Below are 16,172 nucleotides of genomic sequence, written 5' to 3'. Positions count from 1 at the left end.
GTAGTTTTTGACATTACTTGTCCAACAAAAACTTTAGATCAGCCAAAACGTACATACATTAACCCCAGCCAATTTCAAGCCTGCCTCCGTTCTGCCATTTTCAAGCTTAGAAATGCCAGTACTAAGGAGATCGCATCTACGATTGGTTCAATGCTGGAGGGATCTAGAAAAAATTCCGAATTTTCTATTCAATCGAATAAACAATCCTTTTCTCGTTGGTGGAACGATGAGTACACGCGCGATTATAGAAGATGAAAAGCCGCTTGAAAAAAACTTCTTCATATTCAGAGGTCAACATACTGGAAGGACTATCACTTCCTTGCTGGCGTAGTTAGGCGTACAGTGAACTGCGTGAAAGAAGAATACGAGAGTAGACATTCTGATTATCTTTCAAATAAAAAAAATAAGCGTGATTTGTTCGCTTATCTTCAAACAAGAAAAGTACTGCCAGCATCTTTAACATTACAGTCATGTGTCTTCATACCGGAAGAAATGAACACGCCTTTATTCTTTATTCTTTATCCAAAAAAGACCTTACAGGCCCCAGAACAGGGCATTGGGTAAGGGGGGGAGGAATCGGAATGGTACAGACAGGTAACGAACAGTTTACAGGCAGGCTCAGTGCAAGAACAACGAAGATATATATATATATATATATATATATATATATATATATATATATATATATAAATTAAATCACATTTTAGGCTATACATGGCGAGGTAAATTTGAGGGAATACAGCACTTGTTGATATGAACATGGCGACAGAGGGATACATTTTAAAAATAAAAGACAAGGCGAATATAAATCATATATGTCTCTAGAAGACATAGCGCATGGTTTAGAACGCCGCTTCACTGCAAACTTTTTGGCTATTCGGTCCATTCTGGTAAACTTACATGAATTTCCAGAAGTTTCTTTAGCAGTATTGAGTCAGGCAGTATTATGCTTACCGAGGACGGCTCCCGGACCAGATGGGATTATGAACTCTATGTCGAAATGTTAACTACAGGAATCACCTAATCTTTTGCTAGAACTAGTGAATTATTCGTTAGGGAAGGCATGGATACCTCCAGAATGGAAACTTGCCAGAATTGTATTCTTACTAAAAAATAAAAATGATGCATACATGTTAAATAACATAAAGCCAACCGCACTGAAATCAAACTTAGTGAAATTGGTTGAGAGAATTATCAATATACGAATTAATGAACTTATTACCGTGAGGTCAATTCTAAGTCCCTGTCAAATTGAGTTCAGGGCTGGTTGTTCAATTTGGGATGCCCACGTTGATTTAGAAAGTTGGCTTCAATTAGCTCGACTACATAAAAAATATGCAGCTTTAGTTACCTTAGACATCGCTAAAGCATAGGATACCGTGGAGCACTGTATTTTGAAAGATCGATTAGAATACCTTGATTTTCAATCATACATAGTTGCGTGGGTCCACAGTTTTCTCGCAGACAGAAAATTTTGTTGTTTTAAAGATGGGTTTTTATCTTCTACTCATACCCGAACGACGGGAGTACCGCGAGGCTTGGTGCTTTCCCCGTTGCTATTAAATTTACTAATGAGCACCATTACACGTAAACAGGATATAACAACTTATGTTTGTGCAGACGATATTGCATTTTTAAAATTTCAGATAACATTCAGACCTTATATGAACGGCTGCAGACTTGCCTTAATATATTAGACAGCTGGCTCGATGGCAACTGCTTTCTATTAATCTGAGTAAATGTGCTCTCCTTGTTTTCCCGCTGCAATACCCTGTGAACATCTCTCTGTTTTACCATCATGAGGATATACCACAGGTAGAATCTGTTAAATAACTTGGACCAATTTATCACACATCGCTTAAGTGGCGGCTTCATATCGAATATATTGCCGGAAAAGGTGTGCGGGCCGTTGGCATATTACGTAGGCTAAGCAACTACCGCATAGGCATGAGAAGAGACACATTGGTAATGAAATATCGCATGTACGTTCGTCCCATTTCGGAATTTGGTTGTGTACTTTTCTCTGGAGTTCCAGCCTACAAGTTGAGGCCTCTAATTCTTCTGGAAAGACAAGAATTTCGCTTATGCCTTGGCCTTCCCAAGACAGTTGCCAACAATGTGTTGTATCTCGAATCGAGCGTCCCTCTGCTTTCTTGTAGAATTCACCTTCTGACTGTTCAGACATTCTTAAGAATTTATGAATCACCATTACGACATTCAGAAACAGCCTTTATTTCCACCCCGGAATCAATTTTGCTGCTAGATGGCCGCGGTATCACATCACACAGTTTATATTTTTGCAACAATTACTGGAGCCTCTAAACGTACGTATATGCGATACCATGCCGAGTCGTGATAATTCAGCCCCGGTGGAAATTCAATTCGACGACATTTTTTGTAATAAGGCCAAATTACTTCCCCATATTATTTTGGATGGTTTACTACAAGATAACCTGCGCCGTATTACGATGAACGTTATTATTACAACAGACGCATCGCAACATGACGAAAAGGTAGGGGTAGGTAATTTCAGCCCGATTTTAAATTGTATTTATTCCCCCCGACTACCCGATTTCATACCCATTTTTGTGGCTGAGTTTCTGGAAGTAGTGCTCGCCTTACGCAAGTTAGATACAGCATTTACATCAGCTGTCATAATAACAAATTCCCTATCTCTCTGTGTTGCATTTTCTGTTGGTGCTGATAATCACGTAACAAAGGCGTTCCTTGCACTAGTACCTGCGCATTTAAAAAAGTACGATTAGTTTGGGTGCCTGGACATACAGGTTTGTTTCTAGATAAAATGGCCGATTTCTTAGCTAAGTCGTCAATCAGTGAACCAATCCAACCATTCTGTTCATCATCCGCTTATGTGACTGCTGCTTGATTCCGCAGACGTACGCCTATGGAAGTCTTTAAAGGTTCAGCACTAACAAACTCTACAGAATATCGCCATTTATTATGTCCCTGGCGAAGAGACTTTTGCCGCACTCGAAAACAGGAAGTAGCTATCACAAGGCTGCGTTGCCGGGTACCAAATTTAAATTTCTATAAACACAAGTCTGCTCAGGCACCTTCGCCACTGTGCGCATTCTGTGATGGACTGGTAACAATAGATCATTTCTTTTTGACCTGCAGGCGGTTTAGCACATTACGAAAAACCCTTTTAGAAATACCGTTACGTGGTATTGCTATGGACTTATCTGTGCCTGTCATTTTGTCTTTTGGAGCTTCCATTTCTGGTTTCTCTAATGCGACAGTATGCGCGGCCGTCCGGGACTATAACGATGAAACTAATAGGTTGACTACTTAGCCAGCTTCATTATCCTAACATGTCCACATAGTTATATACGTATAAAATCTCAATATTGCTCTATTCTTTTGAATAAATTCGTTTATGTAAATATTTGTATGCATTACATTAAGCACAACACTTTCCTAGGCCATTAGTAATCTTTGTTATACCTCCATTGTTCAAAATCTGAACAGTAATTTTTAAAACCGCTCGATTCTTGACAATCCCCCATAGTGGGTATGCGCCACTAACAATAGGTGAACAACAAGCACATCAACAACATCAACAGCAGATGATTGACTAAGAAGCGGGATGTAGATTACAAGAGAGAGAAATTGAACAAAGAAAAAGGCAGAGTGGTTGAACTGCTAGAAAAACCGCTCTGCTACCTTGGTGTGATAGGTTAAAACCTGAATAATAAAACTTTTCATTGAGACATTAAGGCGAAAGGTAATATTCACGGTGACCGGCGGCATCCTTCCATGCTCTGGATGATAGCATGTTCTACCTCGAACAGTCTGCTCACTTGCAGCCGCTTCTCTTTAGGTTTCCGAGCCCATATAAATGAATGAATGAATACACTTATTTAAAGAGCGGCAGTTTTCACCGGGCGAGGTGAGGAAGAGGGGATTAACCCCAGTCCCTTCCCACTCTCTGTCGAATATAATGGTGGTGCCTCAGGTGACCGCTTGAAATGCTTGGACAAGGCGGCATCTTCAGCCTGCCGGACGGCCCAATGCTGGTTGACCACCTCGTCGCTAGTGAGTGCCGCCTTTCAGCGGCAGCCCCCTTGACGCCTCCGATCGGCAACAGTGACCACAGCTGCTGTGGAGGCCGGCCGCAGCCCTCGCGCGAAGGTAGCAGCAGCAATTGGTCTCGGACTTCGTCCCTACAAAACATGGGTCGCGAAGGAAGCAGCTGCACTGACGTCACTTTTCCAGCACACTCTCAAAGCATGTTCCACAGGGTGGCACTTTCCCCGCACGCTTTACACGCGTCCATCCGGTATAGGTGAGGATAACACACAACGTTACACAACATTACAGACTAAACAGACACAAATACCCACCACCACACAACAAACTGAACAAAGACAAGCCGTAACTCTGAGGTTATTACAGACAAATACGTACCATATACCGGTGACCCTACGCTTGTGTTATCCTTGTCAGCACATATAACAGTTTTTTTAGAATCAGCGAAGCACCCACTAAGCGTCCGAATGGCAACACGTGAACCTACGCAGCTTTCAACTTTTTTTATAGCTTCCCTGCTGATTGAATATATCTGAGTGCTTTGTAATGGTGGGCTTTTAGAAAACCAACTGGTTGCTGAAATCATTTCTTTCGATGCCTGACAACAATAAAGGCTAGGCTTTTCCCCCGCAATATATCATGCACTAAGAAGACTACTTTTATTACGTGATATATATACAGTGCTTTACTCACTGCAGTATCAACAAGTCAGTTTGGTAGCATTTCGATGTACTATTGGGATAACCTTGTTGGAACACAGTTTCAGTTTAAACCCGTGTCGGTTTCGCCGTCTACATCTGGCACCCATGTGTGACTCTGGCACGCCGCAGGATGGCGCGGCTAACATAAACAGCCCCTAGATGGAACAAGTTTCTGAGGAAGCGTGATTCGTTGTTCTCGAGCCGTCCTCTTCTCTCTCTCGCTTACCTCTCCATTTCTCTGAAATTGGCGTCTGTAATTTGTGCATTCCTTGAGGGTGATCATGCATGTGGCTGCTGGTGTTATAAATTATTATGCAAAATGTTCAAAACGAATATGCATGCCCCTATGGCTGCAGCTGGATTCTCGCCGTCACCAGTGACGAGATCGTAGCCTGGACAAACTAAAGGAGGCTTCAGTTTGCGCCAAGTCAGCCAAGATTTTAGGGGCGAAGCTCCTTATCGCGGCACCCGTTCGTCCCTCGTAGTCGTAGCCGTAGTCGTAGTGTGTAACCAGTCTTACGTTTTGACCTGCAAGGTGGTGCCAGGGGGAGATTTCTCCTGTGCGTTGTTGAACAATAAAAAATTCGTAGCGTGCGCGTTAACTAAAAGTCGAATTCTCCTGTCTTTCATTCCCTATTAGCAGCCATTGGCATGTACATTGAGAACTATCTGACAAGAAAGGGTTGCTACGTTATATTCGCTGGGCGTAAACTCATTGGTTTTAAAAAGGTTTAGCGAGCGTTGAGCCGCAGTGCCATGAATACAGTGAAGTAGTATATGGCATGAACTCAAGGTGGTTAAAGGTGCGAAGTAGGTACGAAGCGCAAGCCGTAAGAAAGTAAAAGCCGAATTCTCCTGTCTCTCATTCCCCATTAGCAGTGATCGGCATGTACATTGAGCACTATTTCCCAAGAAAGGTTTGCTACGTTATACTCGCCGGGCGTAACCTCCTTGGTTTTAGAAATGTTTAGTGAGCGTGCGGCCGCAGTGCCATGAATACAGTGAAGTAGTATATGGCATGAACTCAAGGTGGTTAAAGGTGCGAAGTAGGTACGAAGCGCAAGCCGTAAGAAAGTAAAATCCGAATTCTCCTGTCTCTCATTCCCCATTAGCAGTGATCGGCATGTACATTGAGCACTATTTCCCAAGAAAGGTTTGCTACGTTATACTCGCCGGGCGTAATCTCCTTGGTTTTAGAAATGTTTAGCGAGCGTGCGGCCGCAGTGCCATGAATACAGTGAAGTAGTATATGGCATGAACTCAAGGTGGTTAAAGGTGCGAAGTAGGTACGAAGCGCAAGCCGTAAGAAAGTAAAAGCCGAATTCTCCTGTCTCTCATTCCCCATTAGCAGTGATCGGCATGTACATTGAGCACTATTTCCCAAGAAAGGTTTGCTACGTTATACTCGCCGGGCGTAACCTCCTTGGTTTTAGAAATGTTTAGCGAGCGTGCGGCCGCAGTGCCATGAATACAGTGAACTAGTATATACCATGAAGTCGAGGTGGTTAAAGCTGGCATGTAGACACGAAGCGCAAGCCGTAAGAAAGTGTTCGTGTGCCTCTTCTTTTTCAGTCCTTGGAATATTCGCTCAACGGCGTTGCTTCTATAAGAGGAATATATGATGAAAAGATGCGAGATGGTGGTACATGGAGTGTTGAATAGGTGAACGAACAGACACACAGACAGAAGCATGAGCAGACGCACGGATGGCTGCACGGACGGATGGACGCAGGGACGGACGCAAGAGCGGACACACAGATGAACGTGCGGACGCACGAACAGACGCGAGCACGGACGGGCGGATGCACGCACAGGCGGCCACACATACGCGCGCATGGATGGACAGAAGCAAGAGCGAATGGACGAAGGGATGCTTCGCCCAACAATCCATCATTCACTCCGTGGATATGCTGCCATTTTTTTAGGAGCGAAACTCTTTATAGCGGCACCTGTTCGTCCCTCGTAGCTGTTGTAGTATGTGACAAGTATAGCATTTTGATCTCCAAGGTAGTACCGGTGAGAGATTTCTTCTGTGCGTTGCTGAACAATAAAAAATAGTGCTCAATGTACTTGCCAATGGCTGCTAATGGGGAATGAGAGACAGGAGTATTCGGCTATTAGTGAACACGCACGCTGCGATCCCCATTAGCAGCTTTTGGCATGTACATTGAGCATTATCTGAAAAGAAAGGGTTGCTACGTTATACTCGCTGGGTGCAATCTCTTTAGTTTTAGAAAGGTTTAGCGAGCGTTCAGTCGCAGTGCCATAAATACAATGAACTAGTGTATACCATGAATCAACTCGAGGTGGTTAAAGGTGGGAAGTAGATACGAAGCGCAAGCCGTAAGAAAGTAAAAGGCGAATTCTCCTGCGTCTCATTTCCCATTAGCAGCCATTGGCATGTACATTGAGCACTATCTGACAGGAAAAGGTTGCTACGTTACACTCGCTGGGCGTAACCTCCTTGGTTTTAGAAAGGTTTAGCGAGCGTTGGGCCGCAGTGTCATGAATACCGTGAACTAGTATATACCATGAACTCGAGGTGGTTAAAGGTGGGATGTAGACCCGAAGCGCAAGCCGTTATAAAGTGTGCGTGTGCCACCACCCGCTTAGTCTTTGAAATGTACGCTGGATGGCAGTGCCTCTATATGGGGAATATATGATGAAAAGATGCGATATGGTGGTACTTGGAGTGTTGAATAGATGGACGAACGGACACACAGACAGATGCATAGATGGACGCATGAACTGACGCAGGGGCGGATCCATGGACGTACTCAGGGACCGACGCACGAACAGACGGTTGCAAGGATGGGCTGATGGACGCATGGACGGTCACAAAGACGCACGCATGGACGGACGGAAGCAAGAACGAATGGACGAAGGGATGCTTCGCCCAACAATCCATCATTCACTCCGTGGATATGCTGCCATTTTTTTAGGGGTGAAACTCTTTATAGCGGCACCTGTTCGTCCCTCGTAGCCGTTGTAGTATGTAAAAAGTATAGCATTTTGATCTCCAAGGTAGTACCGGTGAGAGATTTCTTCTGTGCGTTGCTGAACAATAAAAAATAGTGCTCAATGTACTTGCCAATGGCTGCTAATGGGGAATGAGAGACAGGAGTATTCGGCTATTAGTGAACACGCACGCATCGATCCCCATTAGCAGCCTTTGGCATGTACATTGAGCATTATCTGAAAAGAAAGGGTTGCTACGTTATACTCGCTGGGTGCAATCTCCTTAGTTTTAGAAAGGTTTAGCGAGCGTTCAGTCGCATTGCCATAAATACAATTAACTAGTGTATACCATGAATCAACTCGAGGTGGTTAAAGGTGGGAAGTAGATACGAAGCGCAAGCCGTAAGAAAGTAAAAGGCGAATTCTCCTGCGTCTCATTTCCCATTAGCAGCCATTGGCATGTACATTGAGCACTATCTGACAGGAAAAGGTTGCTACGTTATACTCGCTGGGCGTAACCTCCTTGGTTCTAGAAAGGTTTAGCGAGCGTTGGGCCGCAGTGTCATGAATACCGTGAACTAGTATATACCATGAACTCGAGGTGGTTAAAGGTGGGATGTAGACCCGAAGCGCAAGCCGTTATAAAGTGTGCGTGTGCCACCACCCGCTTAGTCTTTGAAATGTACGCTGGATGGCAGTGCCTCTATATGGGGAATATATGATGAAAAGATGCGATATGGTGGTACTTGGAGTGTTGAATAGATGGACGAACGGACACACAGACAGATGCATAGATGGACGCATGAACTGACGCAGGGGCGGATCCATGGACGTACTCAGGGACCGACGCACGAACAGACGGTTGCACGGATGGGCTGATGGACGCATGGACGGTCACAAAGACGCACGCATGGACGGACGGAAGCAAGAACGAATGGACGGACGAATGCTTCGCCCCACTCTCCATCATTCACTCTGTGGATATGCTGCCAATTTTTTTTTATTGAAACGCCATGAGCGTGTCTAATCAGCGTCTAGTGCATGCCAGTGGGTACAGATACTTGTGCGTTATTTGGTGATTGGAGCGACGCAGGCGGCGCAATGTAGCCGTGCTCCGAAGCTGTCTCACGGTGATAAACTGCAATGCAGGGTCTCTTCCAATACTCAACGTAGACGGCTAAATAGAGAGCTAAATGAACGGCTGCCATCTGACTCCAATTTAAATTCTCACGCAACCGGCAAAATATACAGCTCCGAGAAGACCGCATCGTGGAAAAATACGATGCAGGCTAATTTGCTGTCTAAACAGGATGGCGGCTCAGTGAATCACTTAAGATAGAAGGAATCTCGCCGATTCAGTCGCCTGCACACATGCAGACGCTTCTCCAGACGCTCAATTTGAGTAACGCTTTTTTTGTTTTTGATTTCAACACGATATATGCCAGAAAATACAACTGTTACGTTTGTTTAATTTTGCCTTTTCTTCTCGACGCATGGTTGTGCATAGTCGCGTAAAAGCCGCCCAGAAGTGCTGTATTCTAAGCAGTCTGCGTAGACTGTCTACGTGCTGTCTAAGAATTGGAACACAGCCGCAGTTCAGTCTCTCAGTATTCATGAACCAATGAACGTGTCTTCACGCTCCGCTACGCTGTCGTGCACTCTCGTGACAACACCTTCTCGTTCGCCATTTCGACCTACCGCAGCACCACCTATAGTCGCTCGAGTGATCGAATGCAGAGCAAAGGAAGGGTGCAATCAACGCACCATCGGAAGCTCACTGCATCGGGACACCTCACCAGTAGCTCCCTCACTTTTCGTGGAAGTTTCGAGCACCGCATCAAGATCACCTGGCTTCACGATTGTTCAAATGGGCACATTAAAGAAAAACCTTCATCAAGAGTTTGAACCAGTCTATCCGTAGTTTTTCGTTGCGTGTGCACAAGCCTACTGAAATTTTTCGTCACAACGTCAAGCCCTGTGGTCCCTGAAAGGATCCAGCAAGAAGCGCGTTCACTGTGCCACAGCATGAAAAAAAAAACACACATTCGGAGAACAGGATTAGTTATAACTGGATGAACTACGTAGTATGACGCGAGACGCCTTGGCTAGTGGTGTAAAATATGGAACTACACAACACTGCCAGTGGAGTAACGCACATCGCCCTTACTCTTGTGTTGTAGCGTTTACGTTCATAAAGGCAACCGTTTACTCTACGACTCATTTCGTTCAACTTTCTTTCACTTACATATTTACCGTAGCAACGGAACAACAAACATTCGCTTTTCAAAGAAACTTTTGAAACTTCTAGCGTGCTCTCCAAAAACAGAGGCAAGAAGGAAAGGGAAAGGTGTCCCTATTTTGGAAACAAGTTTCATTTATGGATCTAAAAACAGCCCCTTGGGTTACACCCTGGGTCAGGAGACACCACCACGCCACCAGGCGCTTCCGAGGGACGAGACACGCTCGTGGGGACTTGCATCATTAGCTTTGTATATAATCAATAGTAAATCAGTAATTATTGTAATGTAGACGAAATTTATTCCTCTACAACTTGAATGAACTCATTTCATTTGTTGATTTTCGCGTTTGGTTGAGTAAGAGAGTGCGTGAAAAGAGCAGATGCGTGTACTATGACGATGAAGAGCAAGAGAGAACGTTTTAACTTGTATTTTAGATCGGAGATGCTGGGGTACTGGTGATAGTCCGAAACAATGAATCTGGTTGCACGGTTCTTGACAGACTCTAACATTTGAATATCATTAGCCTGGTTAGAGTCATATATAGCAGGTGCATACTCAAGTTTCACTCTGACAATGCTATATAAGCGATTACTTTAACGGCAGGTGGCGCTGTTTTGGATGAAAATTGTTTACAAGTGATGAAAATGTAACAACATGGAGAATTATGTGTTCCTTGGTATTTGAACAAAGACTTGTGGTTGAGTTTGGTGCTATGAATTTTTATTCTTCCTCTTTACCGGTAACATCTGGTGTACCCCAAGACAGTGTTCTTGGTCCTCTACTCTTCCTCGTTTACATTAATGATCTACCGAATTCTTTATCTTCACACGCTCGACTTTTCGCGGACGACTGCGTTATATACTGTAACATTTCTTCTGATTCTGACCGCTTAGCTTTGCAATCTGACCTTAACAAAATTAATCATTGGTGTTCAACTTGGCTTATGACGTTAAATGTTTCTAAAACAATGTGCATGTCCTTTACTATCGCTGCTACACGTTTTCTTAGTCAATACTCGTTGAATAATATGACACTTGAGTTAACATCTACCTACAAGTACCTCGGTCTCCACTTTCAATCGAATCTATCTTGGCACCATCATATAGAAGTCACTCTTGCAGCTGCTAACCGATCTCTCGGGTTACTGAAACGAAATCTTAAACAGGCTCCATCGCAGTTAAAAAAACTTGCTTTTACCAGTTTAATTCGCCCTAAAATAGAATATGCCAGTGCCATTCGGGATCCTCATCAAGCCTACATCGTATCAAATATTGAATCTTTGCAAAACCGAGCTGCTCGTTTCATTTACTCAGATTATTCTACCTACTCCAGCGTAACTAACATAAAAAACCGTGCTGAGCTAGAGGATTTGGCCATTCGTCGGAAATATGCACGCCTATCACTTTTCCACAAACTTTACAATCACCCATCATTACATGACAGTTTCCTTGAACCCGCCTGTTCCATCTTTCCCAGCCGTGATCATCCTAACAAAGTCAAACGCCCGCTATCTCGCACACTTCGTTTCGCTCAGTAATTCATCCCGCGCACTATTATTGAGTGGAACAGTTTGCCTGCACATATTGCCACCGAGAAAGACTCGGTAAAGTTTTCAGAGCTCATGCGCACTACGGTGACAAACTAAATATTTTTTGCTTTTGTTGTTTTGTTTTCTTTCGTTTTTTAACTATTGTATAACGCCATGCAATTGCTGCCCATATTCATGGTTTGCGCCTTATTGCGGTTGTCAGGTTGCACTGTATCTTGCTCTAAACCATGTTGTACTGCCCCCCCCCCTATGTAATACCCTCTTCTAGAGGGCCTTTAGGGGTAACCTGAATAAATAAAATAAATAGAAGGTTTGTGCGAACGAGTGATCACTTTTTTTGAAGACTGCACTGACTTTCTCAACTCACCGGTCTTGAAAACTCCACCGGTGTCGGGCGACTACTGAAAAATGATTGGCACTATTAAAACGTATACATGTATATTGTTTTTCACATTTTTGTGCATTTATTCGATCTACATCACTTGTCTTGGCTTTATGCGTAAATGTTCTTGAATATATCACGAGATGGCGTTAGCGGCTTTTGTATAGAAATTTGCAGCATACACACGGTATTGGTGAGTGGAGTGAAGCGTCCGCCTGTTCGTCCTTCATTAACAAACAGACGAACAGACAGACAGACAGACAGACAGACTGACAGACAGACAGACAGACACAAAGACAGACAAGTGGATGAACGTATGCCTCGCCCGAATCGTCAGTATTTACTGCGTGGATATTCTGTGCAAGTTTTTTAGTGGCGATGCTCTTTAGGGTCAGTGTTGCCACTGAGTTTTCAGTGAAATTTGGGTAACGGTGAGCGAAAAGTCGCCAAAATTTACCATGTTGATTTCAATTTTGCCAAAAAAGTGGCCCCTCGACATATGTGTTGGGGATCTTGTAATAAAAATTGCTAAATATATATCGGCCCCTGGAGCACAATACCATCTATAGCCCCTGACTATATGGAGCTTGTCAATGCAGTCGCATTATTCACTTCACCATTAGAAGGCTAACTGCGCTTGCAGTAATTTCAACTGGTTCACCATAAGAGCTCTGTGAAAAGGCGTCCATGCAACAGCAGCGCCTCTGAAGGATAGCGCCTCATAACAGATGTTTGTGACGGTTTAATTTGTATCAAGTACAGGGCGATGCAGCCACTCCAACAAGAGGGGGACGCCATGCGTATCCTGCCTGCGGATCTATAATCTCGTTGCAGAGGAATAACGGGTCCGACAATTAAAAAAATTATTACAAAACCACAGATAAATCAGAAAATACTGCTTAACCATGATGATGACCACAACCCGCTTTCTCTGCAGCCATGCTTGTGCAACCCATTCTCCTCACTGCAGTCTTTGAAGGCTGCCAAAAGAAGCCGACTTTTCTTAGCCGGCCCGAAAACTGTGTTAAAAAATTAGGGTCTACACACCAAACCACGAAGTACTACCACATTGAAGAAATTGACAAAATATTGAAGAGAGAGCTGTGGTCGGAACACGAGGCCTAACAAGCAGCTAGCCAATTCAACATAGAAACTTTTAAGTAGCTAAGAACTCCTAGATTAGCTTAAAATTTCTATACTTCCACTACGTGAAGAACCCGTTGACGTAAGTACTGCTAACATGTTGCTGGCGGACTAACTGTACGCTAGTGCCTCAAGGATAGAAGTTATTTTAGAAACAAGAAATACGCACCGATTAGCGCGTAAAGTGCGCCTTCTAGATGAGGGTCAAAAGCTACGACAAAATTGAAATAATGACGTTGCCCATTCGTTTCGAAGACACTGAGTGTAGAACGAATAACTCAGGGCAGACGTATAACGAAAATCACCGAAAATTCACCATGTCGCCATTCGTAATTTTTGGTCGCCAAGGGCGTTTCAAATTCTTCAATTTCGCAAAACGTAGCCCCCAGTAACAACTATGCTTAGGGTGTGGATATTTTCCTCTCCATTCGTATGTAGTATGTAGTATCTATTATGTATTTAGATACCTCTAGTTTATGAGTTGCTCGCTAGATGGCGTTGTGTGTCTATGTCTTTGGAAATATCCCTAGAGGGCATCAATAGTTTTGGTGTGTGCTGTAGCGTGATATCAACTAGAAACTTGGTAATGTCATTGCTCAGGTTAGAAAGAAGCCCTATCGATACCTGATCAAGTCTCGGGGTGGTAGCTTTCCTCATGTACCACCCCGGGACCCGATCAGGTATTGATAGTACGGAAGAAGCAGGTTTTGCCCTCACCCTACGAAACTTCAGGGGCAGCTTCGTTCTAGCAGATTCAAAACAATCATACCAAATTTTTTGTAAAGGCTTCATTGCCCCATTGCGCATCGACTTCTTACACAGAGCAGCTTATATCGATACCCGGCCACTGCGGAGATAGAGGCAATGAGCTCGCCCATGCCTAGGCCCGACCACTAGTCTTCCGGACCTCCAACCCAGACATAACGCACCCACCATCGTCTATGCGTATGGACCCACTCCTAACACGCACAGATATCCTAGAACTTCAAAGACTCGAAAGACAAAATCTTCCACTCCCGGAGTCAAAGCTCAGTAAAGAATCTCAGGTAGCATGGCGTCGCCTGCAGACCTTGTCTTATCCCAGTCCATACATACTGTCTAAGATAGACCAGACACATACGCACCATAGTGCAGGTTCTGCGTCAATAAAACTGCCACCCTGCACCACATGGTATGGGAATGCCCAACAATCCACCTCTACAACCCAGAGCACAACACAACACTGTAGGGTTGGAGGTAGCGCTGTCCAGCTCTGATCGAAGACCCAAGAGGCCCTCGTGAGACGAGCAAGGAGAGCGGCCCCTAAAATTGGGATCGCAGATTAAGGATCCCACGCACCTACATTCCTTCTTCGGTCGCAAGTAAATGTTTTATCATCTCCCTCTCAGTAACGTGATAGGAGCGCATAGAAAGAGAGGCAGACAGAAGAATGGATGGACGGATGAACGCATGAATGAACAAACATACAAACAGAGAGACAGCTAGACAGACAGAAGCATGCTTCACCCCAATCATTATGATTTGTGTTTGGAAAAAGTTATTAACGATTTAGAGTAGCAGGTACTCTACTATGGGAGAGCAAGAAGCCGTCCCTCAGGCCTGCTATCGGGGATTTTTACTCTAATATTATGCTGTGAAGTTTCGCAATTGAACATTGTTTCATGAAGATTTTATTAGGCAGTTGTACCATTCGAACCATATAGAAATATCTTTCACTTCCGCTGGCGCTGAACCATGTATATATTGGTAAAATTATCCAGAACAATGGCTTACATATCAGATGTTTTTTTCTCAAAGGTATCCTAGTGCACTTTATGTTAAACTGAGAAGAATGCATTTTATTCGTGCTGAGAATACGTTCACAAGTGCTAAAACACCTTTATGCCAGTCTGTTCCTTTTTTCTAAATACCGCAAATCAATAATGTGGTATAAATCTCCATAGCCTAATGCGTCAGTATTAAGAACTAAACTAGCATTTGACTTACATAGACTCAGACGATTCATATTGGCGTGAATTATCTTGTAAAATAAATGTAAAATGGTTGAATTGTGCAGCGTACGAATACTTTGAGACAAAAATGAACGTTATCCTTGAGCTTCCCTCGGTGCCGTGCTTTGTAGCTAGAGCGTAATTGTGATTACTAGCCATGAACAACAAGTGGTTCTTTTTGCCACTATTCTCGAAAGGCGCATTATTCCCGACTCTCATTAGTGTTTTATTCTTCTTGAAATCTGCAAATGGCCTTCAAAAGTGTTTCTGTTCGTTTCATGCCTAGCCTTTCTTCTTCACGCCCCTCTTTTTCCTTCAAGAACTAGATAGATGCCCATTAACTTAATTTATTAAGTACTTTATGTCAAGTATACCTTGTTGCGGCATAAGTAAAAGATGTTACTGTCGCACTAGACTCAAAAGAAATCGTTAGGAAGCAAAAATTAGTAGAAAAGTCAGCGTCTCACTCTATAAAAATGAGTTTTGTCATTGGACTTCACGTATTTCAGTAGGTACTGACCTACCCAAGAAAGCCTACTCACGGAACGTAACCGCGATATTAAAGCATCTACGAAACAATTGAAACAGATTGAGGTAAAGCATGGGTGTTTACTTATCCACAATTATGAGAACAATGCTGGTTTGGTGATAGTGGATCAGTTCGAAACAGTTGAACTAAATGGCTCATTTTTCGTTACACGTGGTACTTTTGAGTTCATGTTACTACATCGAACTGCCCCGTTTAGATTATTAATGTTCGAGAAGTTGAAAATACTTGGTGTGTTTTACATTTCGGTAAACTTTCCCCTGATTTAAGTTGCTGCGCTTCAATTAAAAGTGCATGATGTGTACCTAATAGTTATCGCGCAAGTCCTCTTTCAAGACTATCGGAAAGAGTAGCTCGAACGCAAGCCGAGCTTAACCTTATAGTTTTGTTGCAGACTGACAGACAAAAAAAAACGGTACCGGGATAGAACAAATGACACCGCAGTGTAATACTTTTGTCGATAATCGCATGCGTGATTGCTAACTGATGCAATTCATTAAAATGAAGATAACTATCTCAGACTATTCAAAATTATTGCAAAATGTAAAAAAAAAAGATTAATCTGGAGACATATCCAAAATAATATAGCATATGATGACATTTTTATACGA

The sequence above is a fragment of the Rhipicephalus microplus genome, chromosome 1 (assembly GCF_043290135.1).
Source record: "Rhipicephalus microplus isolate Deutch F79 chromosome 1, USDA_Rmic, whole genome shotgun sequence".
Lineage (NCBI taxonomy): Eukaryota > Metazoa > Arthropoda > Arachnida > Ixodida > Ixodidae > Rhipicephalus > Rhipicephalus microplus.
This window is presented reverse-complemented; position numbering follows the sequence as displayed.